Source organism: Anguilla anguilla, chromosome 8 (assembly GCF_013347855.1).
Source record: "Anguilla anguilla isolate fAngAng1 chromosome 8, fAngAng1.pri, whole genome shotgun sequence".
NCBI classification, from domain to species: domain Eukaryota; kingdom Metazoa; phylum Chordata; class Actinopteri; order Anguilliformes; family Anguillidae; genus Anguilla; species Anguilla anguilla.
The window spans coordinates 40,982,480-40,994,611 of record NC_049208.1 but is presented as its reverse complement, the minus strand read 5'-3'; the positions used below and the strand labels follow the sequence as shown (position 1 = coordinate 40,994,611).

The 12,132-nt window shown below is 43.4% G+C and overlaps 1 protein-coding gene across 4 annotated transcripts in view; it reads right to left on the bottom strand.

Annotated features, from left to right (window-relative positions):
- Positions 1-12,132, bottom strand: part of LOC118232923 (solute carrier family 45 member 4) — a 71,678-nt gene that overhangs the window by 47,729 nt on the left and 11,817 nt on the right. Inside the window, exon 3 of one of the 4 annotated variants that reach the window (XM_035428171.1) lies at positions 10,835-10,875. The exons of 2 other annotated variants lie outside the window; for them this stretch is intronic. The gene's annotated coding sequence lies outside the window, so the exon portion shown is untranslated. Of the gene's footprint in view, positions 1-5,070; positions 5,324-10,834; positions 10,876-12,132 lie in introns of those variants that run through there. One more of the 4 variants, XM_035428173.1, reaches the window with a different exon arrangement.

Below are 12,132 nucleotides of genomic sequence, written 5' to 3'. Positions count from 1 at the left end.
ACTGTTTATAGAGCTTGTCCACAATAACACAATAAAAATGTTCCGACAAAATTTTCTTTTTTCAATTTTCTCATCACTTCAACAGAATGCTCCAATGACCAAACAGTTATACGCTAAGACGCGTTTTCTGTTTAATTTTGAGGAACGTTAAAGTTAACGTAGTGAACGCAGGATGGCAGAACGCATGGCACCCGTGCCGCGCCCAGCAGCTGAGGCCGCGCACGCCATCGCGAGCAGCGTGACGAATTCCAGAGCTCCGCTAGCCGCTGCCCTCCGGAGACACCCGGCAACACGGCAGGGCAACGCATTGGGGCAACACAGCAAGGCGACGTAGCGGGGCAATACGGTGGGGTACGATGCGTGCAGCAGCGTGAGGAGCGTGTCTAACGGTCCCAGGTCAGACGCCACAGCAAGGGGAACAGGGGTAACTCGCCAGGGAGCGTCGACAAGTTACCCAACGAGAAACGGTAATACAATGGCATCCAGGTGGCTACGGCAACATTTCTACCCCCCTTCCCCCCCCCCCCCCTGCAGTCCGACTAATGAAAATGGTGTGGAACTCGAGGCGGGAGAGACCTTCACGGTACTTATCTGGACTTCTGTAGTGGGGAATAAAGGCAACTGAATGGCATTTCTATACATCAGCATGCTGATCATTAAAATGTTATGAAGTCCCAGCGGGTAGACGCCACTTTCACAGGCTGCCTGAGAGTACTCCGCACTAGGCGCCCTTCATTTCCTCCCCCAAGTCAGAGAGACAGAAAAATCATACAATATCCCTAGTCACCAAAACGATGACCTCATACTGCAGCATGCCTGCAATTAGTGCAACAAACCCTCAGAGGTATAAACCTGACCGGTCAAGAGGACGGCTACGAAACTAAGTCCTTGCGAGCATTAAATGAAAATGAAGTCACATTCTGGACCGGTTAACAAAAAACTAAAATAAAAAAACATGAGAACCAAAACACTACCAAAGTTAAAAAAGGCGCTACGCTACTGCTATACAAAACAATGTGGAGAAAATCGCACAGCAAGATGAGAAACATGAGGCAATAGATAATAGATGCCTACCATACCAGACTGTGATAGTAGCCTACACCCTATCTGGTGACTAGTTGGCGCTTATGAGATATTACAAAAATGAAAAACATTCCCGAAAAATGTTACATGCCACAAAAACACCAAGCACTCTTTTAATGATCTGTGATAACATTATGTAGCTAAATAGAACCACAGTCAATATGAACACGCAAAAAACGAGCTTACACATCTTTAAAAGTGTGATGTACAAACTTTTGAAAAAAGAATCTTCACACAGAATAAATACAAAGTAACGCGGCAATTCATTTCCTCCAGTGTATAATCATTTAGTTCACATGTTCTGGGAAAGAAAAACAAGCCCATGAAATCCACTGAAAGGCCAGCACTGGCGTTTCTATACCAGGCAACAGAGGAGGGAAAAGTGACGTCACGACCTCGCGGCACAGAGCAGCTCTCGGGCAACAAGGGTGTACCTGGTCACATTTGAGTTTAAACAAATCCCATTAAAATCTGTCAGGTCCTGTGAGGGAACCTCCTCCAGGTCCTGAATCACCTCTGACTGCAAAACGACGTCATTCGACACAACCAAGACCGTAATCCTGTAAGAATGCCCATACTAGACCCCGCGGAGGACTGGTCATTTTCCCTTTTCTACCGACGGGAGCTCAAAAAAAAGATGTGGTAGGGGCTTGTGAAACAAATAAATAAATATAGAAGGAATGCACTCAGTAGACTGCAAGACCACTGCTTGGCACAACAATCCCCCCTCGCATGAATGTGCACAGCAAACCTCTTAGATTAGATTAGATTAGATTCAACTTTATTGTCATTGCACAGAGTACACGTACTGAGACAACGAAATGCAGTTAGCATCTAACCAGAAGTGCAAAAGAAGCAGTAAAGTGCAGTAAGGTGTATGTACTTAAGTGAATAAATATGAATACAATATTGATAAATATGAATACAATACAATGTGATATAAACAGTATAGACAGTTATAAACAATATAGACAGTGGATCGGTATAAATATGATAAATATATTAATAAATATATTATTATATATCTTGGCAATCTGCCCAAAAAAATAAATGCAGTCCATACATTTTTGAGATAAGTTAACTAAAAAAATTGAAAGTTTGGCCTGATGGTGGCACTAGAGGAAAGTTCATGGGGTCAGCAAAATTGGTAGGTTTCGTCTTCCTGGGAACATCAATGTGCACAAAACATCTCATGGCAATCCAGGCATTACCTTTACAGATATGTCTGTCACGGACAGACAGAAGTCATTACATCTTACCAAGAATCTTCTTCAGAACGGAATATCAATGATTTGGTTACTAACTTTAAGGAGGCATGTTTCGCAGCTCTAGATCTGATGGCGCCTGTTATAACCAGAACATTACGGACTGCAAATCCTCACCTGTGGATGATTGATAGTATCCATAACTTAAAAATCCAAAGCAGAAGAGCTGAGCACAAGTGGACAATCTCAATTTACAGTCCACTTTCAAACTACGAAGGAACAACTGGACTCCTTTAACACAAAAGTTAAAGAGAGAACTCCCTTCCTTACAGATCTTATCATTTCTAATAGGAATAATTCAAGGCTATTGTTTAACTTCATTGATAAATTGGTCCTTTGGCCTCTGTGCTCCCCTGTCCATTGACAGCAGTAACACATTTTAATCTTACTTTCTTGATAAAATAAAGATTATCAGATCTAACATTACTTCTAGCTCTGATTCAGCAGCTGCTGGTCCTATTTTGCCAGCTCGGTTCCTCCCATTACTCTGCAACAAAATACCAAATACTGCATCTCATATGCGGCTTTGCTCCAGTCCTCTGGATGCCCTACCCTCCAGGTTCCTTAAAGAGATTCTGGACGTTTTAGCCCCAACCTTACTTGGCATCATTATTACCTGATTGCGTTCCTGATTTTTGTAAGCAAGCCACATAAACGAGCAGAATTCGGCAACATGAGCGATTTTCATACTATGTATGTGCACAGCAAGCCGCCATTGGCTAGACAAAACCAGATGGGTCTGTGTGGATTGGATTTCTCTAAGCAAACTGCCTGGTCCTCAGGAGACCGGGAAGGAAAGAAGTAGGCTAATGCTTTATATAAAACGCCCAATAACTCAGCGCTCTACCACGATATCCTTGATAGCATTGCGCTCCATACCGTGGGAAAAAGGACCGTGATAATTACAGCCTAGTTATCGCCCATCCTGTATGGTAGCTAACCATTTTATCGCATTGTCCCTCGACATTGGCAAAGTGTGAGCACCATGATTTTGCTCCAATAGGCAAACAAAATGAAAATAAAGGCGAAGCCTGCAGACGACCTCTTGCGAGACAGAAGTGTATACCGCGGCCTTGGCGGTGGCTGGCCGGTGGCTGCCCTGTTCTTTGTTTCCCCTGCCAAAGAGCACGCAAGCTTACAAGACTATTATAAGGCTCTCATCCCCGGCTTTATATATAGCAGAAACCTGCTCGGCTTAATTCCATCATGTGGTCAGAATACCCTTCGGATGCACAGGCCATGTCTGGCTTCGATAATAACAAAGTTTTTTTCCCGCCATTAAATGGAATTTGGGTTCTACTCTGAAAAAGGTGCACACAGACACACACACAGACAGACAGACAGACACACACACACAGACAAACACACAGACACACACACAGACAGACACACAGACACACACACACACACGCAAGGTTTCTTGTGCCTCGCATTCACAGCATACCGCGGCTCATTCAGTCCAGGGAAAGAGCTCCCGCTCCTCTCGCTTTTCCTCCTGGTGTTTCTGTAACAGTACTCCGTTAGGGAGACGGTCACAATAAACGGGTGTTGAATGTCAATGTGGAAGGCCGGAGCGTGACATCCCAGGTACATTACCCCGCCGGGCTCTGACGAGGTGCCAATGCTGGCTGTGGCCCAGTGGGGGGGGGGGGGGGGGGGGGCAAAATTACGCCCATTGTCCCAAATCCCGTAGCTGGGAGACGGGCAGGTCACTCCCCCACTGTCCTTTAACTCAGTCTCAGCTGTCCCCACCATCAACGCGCTGCCTACGTCAAATACGTCTTTCCATTTACTTGTGGGGGGGGGGGATGAAGCAATATTCCTTTGTATTCAGATAGAATACACCTTCCGTAAAACTGTATTCAGTTACTTGTAATGAAACATTAACTGCTCCAGATGTTGTTGCGGACCCTTCATCCATCCAATTTTAAGCACTGAAATAGCCCCAGCAAATGCAGCAATTCATGTTTTATTAGAAGGGTAGAATCATACTGACTAATTTGTCATAGAGTGGGCTGCAATTGAGGATTACTACTGCAGGATTAGGATTTCTATAACCATGTACGCAAAAGTTTTGCCATAAGCCATGCCTGGTATGTTTTTTCATCCCTTGAAATGCACACATCTGAATGCTTATTTATCTTTACTACAAATAGGCTACATTTTGACAGGAGAATTTTATGAAAAGATGATGTAATATTACATTCATATAAAATATTTTGATACCAAAGCTTACACTTTATAATCAAAATATTTTGGAAGCTCTCACACTGTAATGTTTTTTGTATTTTTCCATTAAAATAAGATGGCACATATGACTGTCATAACGGTGATTTGTGCTTGGATACCGATGCAACCTTCACGGTATAATGAGCTTCATTCCCCCCTGACATGTCCACTGAAACTTTGTTTTAGTAAATGTCATTTTTGCAAGCAAATCTAGCAGAACCAAGGACCTCTGAAGAAGGAAATGTCCGTAATACTATAATAACCTTAACATATGTACACGCGTTACAGGAAATTAAACCTACCTAGGGAAGATTTCCATACAAAATATCTGAAAACAATTTAATGGATGTACCATGCTGGTTTGACACCATAACTAACCAGGACAATTGCTGAAACTAGCAATCAACCGTGAACAGTATTTATCATTTACCCAACAGGCTTTTAAAATGTCCAAAAAGAAAACATCTGAAAGAACATCTTTAAAAACACTTACTTCATCAGACGTTTTTCACCTTCACAAAACGCAACCAGATTGAATTTGGATGTCAGTATGACGTTGAATCACGAATAAGACAATGGCACAATAAAAATCCTTTTTGCTTAAAAAAAAAAAAAAAAAAAAAAAAAAAAAACACCCAGAGGACACATTATGGAATGATGTTTTTCGTGCGTTCCCAGCAGCCGCCTCCTCACTCGTCTGCACTGTTATGCAACGCCACGATCACAGGCCTGCAGACGGACGCACCGTCCTTAGCTGAACAGACACGGGAACACTACGCTAGGACCACGCAGCATCGAGCAGCTCTCAGACAACGAGGCGGGGGGTACGCCTGGAGACATTTGAGTTTAAGCAAATCCCATTTAAATCCGCCAGGTCCTCTGAGGCAGCCTCTTCCAGGCCCAAAAGGGTGTGGGGTCATGAACCGCCTCTGACTGAAACACCTTAGCTTGCAAAACGACTTCACGAGACACAGCTGAGACTTAACAGGATAGCAAATTGCACAATTTCTTTTTATTTTTTAAAGTTCAAACAGGAGAAATGAAACTGTTGCAAGCACACTCCCTGGCCCCGTGCAAAACGAGATTTCTGGAAAATTCCAGCACACAAGGCCGACCCGTTTCAACCGCAAGTGCTCTGGAGGAGACTGATACCCGCAACGCACTGATAAGCCCTAAAAAGCCTGCTCTGCACTGCGGCTCTTAAAATGGCTCTGTAGCGCTTATATTTCTCAATGCAAGGAGTTTACTTAGTATAGGCCTAGTCCTTTTCACACTGCACTGTAGGTAGGCCCGGGTGAATGAGTTCGCTGCCGAACGTCACGTATCATGGCACCTCTGTGAGCACTAGCAGCACATTTTATTTGAAAATTTGAAAACTGCAGAATTTCCAAGTCACGGGAAAGCCGACTTCGGCCCTCTAATCAGGACGCCGTCAGCGGTTCATGTAAATGACTCTTTGCTGGACCGGGTTTGGTCCCAGAGTGACCCAAGTCAGACTGGTGGCGTACGATCGCTAACCCGTGTTCTAACTATTCAGGCTGGGTGAAGCACTCCAGGATGACAAATGCTACATTTTCATACCTGCCAAAGCAAACCCATCCTGCCATCAAGACAGACACGAGTTGCCACTGACCCCGTTTCACCCTGGCTATTTTGGCACCGTGCTTGGGGATATTTCTGGGGCCAACGCCAAAGGGTCAACTAGCCCAGGGCTACGGTTGGTGCTAGCCCACTTTAGAATGTGCAAAGTGTGAACACTCGTTAAGCTCTGGGCTACAAATCTCTCTTAACCGGAGGACAGTGTAAACAGCACTTCTATTTATTTAGTTTTTTTTTTTTTTTTTTAAATGAAGGTTAAACCTAACAGGACCTGACACGGCAGTTAGGATTAAACCTACCTGGAAACATGACCCTCACCATATTTCGTTATTTAGTAGACACTTATTTGTCAAAGCGACTTACAAAATGGAGTTCAGATGGTAAGCAAACACGATAAGAGCTAGGGATGGGTACAGTTACAATCACAAGTGGCACTGTCCAGTTGCTTGTCTCCAGAGCAGTAAGATAATGGGAGAGAAGGGTAAGTTGATTTATTTTTTAATAGGCAGACACTTTAAATTAAATGGAATCTTTAAGGGGTTGTTTTAACCGGAGAATTTTGAGATGTTTGCAGAAAGCTGGCAGTGAATCTGCCTTCCGGACAGACTGGGGGAGGGGGCGTCCCACCGCAGAGGGATGAAGGCAGAAGAGCGGGAGCAGTGAGAAGCGGCGGGACGAGGGAGAACGCTCAACAGACACGTTCCCACCGCACCCAGGAGCCAATGAATGTGCAGCGTCCGTCAAGTAATAGCATAGCAACGACTCATACAATCCAGCAACTTCCATTTTAAACAGACGCAAGATTTTCTTCGGGTTTAACACAACCCAAGATGAAAGGAAGACAGCTGCGATAAAGACATAAAGTTGCATTTTTTCTTTAATATTCAAGTGTTAAATTGTACACTCTTTTTTCACGTCTTTTTTTTTTTCCTCAGACGATTTGAATGTCGAGCCATCATTTCACAGCCCTGGCGGACATCCAGGCGGCAGTGTCAGCCAGGCATGCAGAGACGCAGGCCTGAACTTCGGAAAGGGAAAATGAGAAAAGGGTTGAGTGTCATCAGCGCAGCAATTATACAGCACGTCATGAGCAGAGGAAACCGCGCTGAGAGATTCAGTGCAAAGAGAGAAGAGGAGAGGCCCGAGGGGGCAGAGGGAGGAGACAGGACGAGGACGGAGTGTGGCACAGTGGGTAAGGAACTGCGCTTGTAACCGAAAGGTCGCAGGTTCGAATCCCGGGTAAGGACACTGCCGTTGTACCCTTGAGGAAGGTACTTAACCTGCATTGCTTCAGTATATATCCAGCTGTATAAATGGATACAATGTAAAGTGCTAAGTAAAAGTTGTGTAAGTCGCTCTGGATAAGAGCGTCTGCTAAATGCCTGTAATGTAAAGACAGCACCCCTACAAGTCACCGGGTAGGATCGCTCAGCAGGATACTAATCCAGCCATGCAAGGGTGAAGCCTGAGACGCCCAGGTCTGCAAGGGATGACAGAAGGATCCGGTGGCTGATGGTCCTGAATCAGTATGAGGGCGAAGTCACAGAAGAGCAGAACGGGGCTGCCATTCTCCAGCTACAAGCCTCTAGCAAGGCCCCCAAATGGACGATGGAGATTTTTTTTTGCATTTACACATCAAGCATACCGCTTTTCTTGAACGAACACCTAACAACTATCTGTGTTTAATGTGTGTAACCTAATAAAAGGTTACCACAAATCAGTGTGTGATTGTGAACAAACTGTAATTTGGAGTGCAGTTGTGCACCCATACCTGTGCCAGGTAACAAAAAGTTTTTCAAAATTGATTTAGCCATTGTTTTGCATTGTTTCCTCAAAAGAAAGTGTCCTCTGCTCTAAGCAAGACTGCAAAGTTATCAACACTACTTGGACTATTGTTAGCAAGCATTTAAAAAAGAAGGCTATAGGAGGAAAAGGGAGAACCACAGGCAGGTTACCATAACGTTATTCTTATAGTAACAGAGGTAATGTTAGCTGTTAGATACTATTTTAATTGAAATTGATGTAAACCATTGTGTGGTCAGGAAATCAGGGCACCATTGACTTTAAGGCTTGCAACTTACGCCCAGTCTTAATCTACGGGTTGCTTTTTCATTCTGTTCATTCACGGTGTCCCCGGGACAATTTAGCACCAAAAATGTCGTAACGATTAAATGTTTATCAGGAAACACGGCCAAAGTGAAAATAAATAAATATACTTTAGCTATAGGGGCTTTAATGTGTTGGGAATAAAATATAGCACTGTTTTCAATTACAGATGACATTCTGTGAAATTAGCGTGGTTGAGCAAGGGCTGCATAGTGTGCATAGGGAACGGCAGCAAGTCAGGGTGCTGTGAGAGAGAAGCAGCAGGCCCAGCTGTGAGTGAGGAGAGACAGAGAGAAAGGGTGTGTAGTGGCGGAGAGTAGACAGAGAGAAAGGGTGCGTAGTGGAGGAGAGGAGACAGAGAGAAAGGGTGTGTAGGAGGGCACCAAGAATTAACTAAAATATGCAATACAGAGTTATGCAATACCTGATGACAACTTCACCGACTTAAGTACCTCAACAAACAAAACACGACAGCATGGCATGACAGACGTTACATCACACACAGGATCTGTACTTTCAGCCTGTGACAAACACGCAGTGCTGGTGGAAGTGGAAGTGGTGGCAGGCCCCATACACTATGGGAGCCGTGAATACTTGCCTGCATTCTAGGCCACTGATGGTGCACATTGTACAGACAGAATATTAGTACACCACAATCAAGTAGTTGGTTAGTCATTCCTGGTTAACTAGTTTATTGGTTAACTAGTTTAACTAGATACAATATTACAAAGGCTGAATTTAATGCACACAAGGAATTTTTTTAATTTTTACTAATAACATTAACATGCATCGTTAAGGCCTGCAACAAAAACTAACTCTGCTGTTCAATCTCGGCTTACTTTTCAAGGCTTACTTTAACTTTTAAACTGGAAATCCAGCCAGGATAAAGGCTGTGGTGAACAAACCAGCCAACATGTATATGTAACCATCTAAGATTATTTCCTCATTCCAATTCACTACGAGCAGATGCGCGGCTAGTAATGTTGCACTGTTTACATTGACTGGTCAGTCCAGAACAGCATTGTTACTGTGAAACATGGTTCAGCAATAAATGTTTCTGCTTTATCCAAAATAGAAGAGTCCAATGCTACAGTGACAATGTTGTTCTGGACTGACCAATCAATGAAAACAGGGTATAAAACCAGGAAGCCAATCACACAGCAGGAAGCCTCTCGGCCAGATAAATTAAAGTTATTCAGACACGATCAAGTGTCTGGAGTCCAAATAAATAGAAAAATAAGACCTTTTCAAAAATATACATATTTTGCAGGGAGACTAAATAAAACCGGTCATTGAAAGCAGACTGAAAATTAAGTAACCAATGCTTCAAAGAAATACTGCTAGCCAGTCATTTAATTATTGGTTATTAACCTAAACTAAGAATTACAGCAGTATAAAGACTAGCTTGCATTTTTCCTTGACATAAATATTGATAAATTGCCTACATAGTTACAAACGGAATTCAAATTTCTTGCAAAATACATGCATTTTTATTTATTGCATCATATGTTCTTAATAAACCTAATTGTTTTTGGGTCACCATTGTGTTGTATTTGTAATGCACTGCAAGCTGCCCTGGTTGAGTTTCTGCTATTGTTGATTGTTGCCACTAATAACTGTGGCTTTGGCAAACTGTCAAACTCAAAACCACACTGATAACATCCTTTCAAAAAAAAAATGCCACTGTTTGTTGCATGTAGAACAACCAAATACTGCAGTAAAAAAACAATGTCATGATTACAATTAACTGCTATGAAGTAAGACCAAATCATTATGACCATGAGAGGTCAGGACTCAATATAAACCAAAAAACCTTAACAAAAAAAAAAAAAAGGACATTGCCAAATTCAAATTTTAGACAACATCACCAGCTCCCAGGAGATGGCAGCCAGCTAAGTTGTTTGAAGCAGGGAGTCCTGTAAAGTCGTTTACTTTATAATTTATACACTTAATATTTATATTAACTTACACTGAGTTTTAGAAGAAATGCATTCAAATTTTAGACTGCCTATCAAGAGAACGTGCTGCTTTACACATTGATTGATGCTAAACCACACGGGCTTCGTCGTCTGGTGTTAAATCGCCTGGTCCTGATACCGTTTCTGTTCTGCAAGCCCCGTGGCTCAGTCATTTACTGCTTACCTGCACATGAAACTCCCCGGTTACAGTTATCACCGTCAGGCAGAGATCACAAAGCTCTTATAAAAACCGTCTACACGCACCAGACTACCAAATAAGCCACGCAGAAACAACATCAGCTACATCCTTCGCAAAGGAAATCCTGAAAACGACTGAAAACAACTCAAAATGAAAAACTGTTCCTCGCTCGGTTTTGCTTTATTTCTTAACCCCACGAACAAAACGACCAGACCAATATATTTTTTTCTTCTTTTTTTTTTTTTTTTTTTAATGAGTGTGACTTACCGATTCACCAAACCCAGGCTTCTGCCGTGTAAATGGAGAAACGACCATGATCTCGTCAGTCCGCAAACAACTCCCTACATTATGCCTGCACCCCTGCCTGGAAACAAGAGGCTGAAACCAACGCTTACCTGGTCCGATTGTCAGGTGTTGGAAACAGTCATCTCCGTTTCTACACAAGATACGAGAGGATAAACAGCCTTGAGCCCCAGCTCCCGCCAACAAAGAAAACAGATACAGAGAGCAGGGGCAGAGCAGAAGATTTCAGACAACAGGCAATGCGTCAGATATGATGAAGAAAATGAGAATATCTTTCTAGAAGCAGTTAAGTGGCATTTAGCAATCACTCAGCGCTGAACATTTTTGCCTTGGTGGAGAGGCTTTTAAACAGAAAATCCTTGCAGGGCCCCACCCCTTTCATAGCTCTGCACTCTCATAGATCCACATCCTCCAGGCTCCACCCACCACCCCCCTCCCCCCATAACCATTATATGCAAATACATACAGCGGAGGTATCAAATACAATATCAGTACATAAAATACATGTACTGACGGTAAATTATGAAAGTCCAGCCCTGAACTGCACCATCATTATACACACGCACACACAAAAGCACACAAACTAGCATCTCCAATAAAGAAAAGCAGAATAAACTCTTATTAGAAACGTGCCCTCAGAGGCAGAAAAACCTGTTCAGCGTCAGACTAAACTTGTGATGCAGTAACATCCCGACAGCAAAGCCAAGTGAAGAGAAAAGAATGAGGCACAACACGGAGAGCAGCTTTCCCACTGGCTTCAGTGTCAGGTTCTGAGATTCGATCACACACGATCTTGCAGCAGAGGCCACTGACTGAATGGGCTCACTCTTCACATGGGCTATACTTAGCAGCGCTGTGCATTATTGAACAGCACTTTAAATATCATTAAAACAACCCAGGGATACCAGAACCTTGCCGCTAATGCAAGTTACATGCAGAGCAAAGCCTTGCGCCCGGGGCCCCAAAAAGGCACACGGACAGAAAACACAACTCAGTGCTTAAGAATTTTTAACATTACAGGCATTTAGCAGACACTCTTATCCAGAGCGGCTTACACAACTTTTACATAGCTTACCTTGCTCAAGGGTACAACGGCAGTGCCCTACCCGGGAATCGAACTACAAGCCCAATTCCTTACCCACTGTGCTACACTCCGTCCTACAACGTGCATGAATATGGCTAGTACAGTTCCTCCATTTAGGAGTTTAGGACCGCCCTTAAATCAATTTTAAACCTTTCGTTACTGCATGTATGCCACAAGGCCTAAATCAAAATCACATCATGTAGTGACACATTGATCTGTTGGGAAACAGACAGTTTTGTGTATTCTGCGTTTGGGAAGTTTCCGCTGGGCCCCGGGGGGGAAGGGGGCGAGCCCCCCTGTTGTATT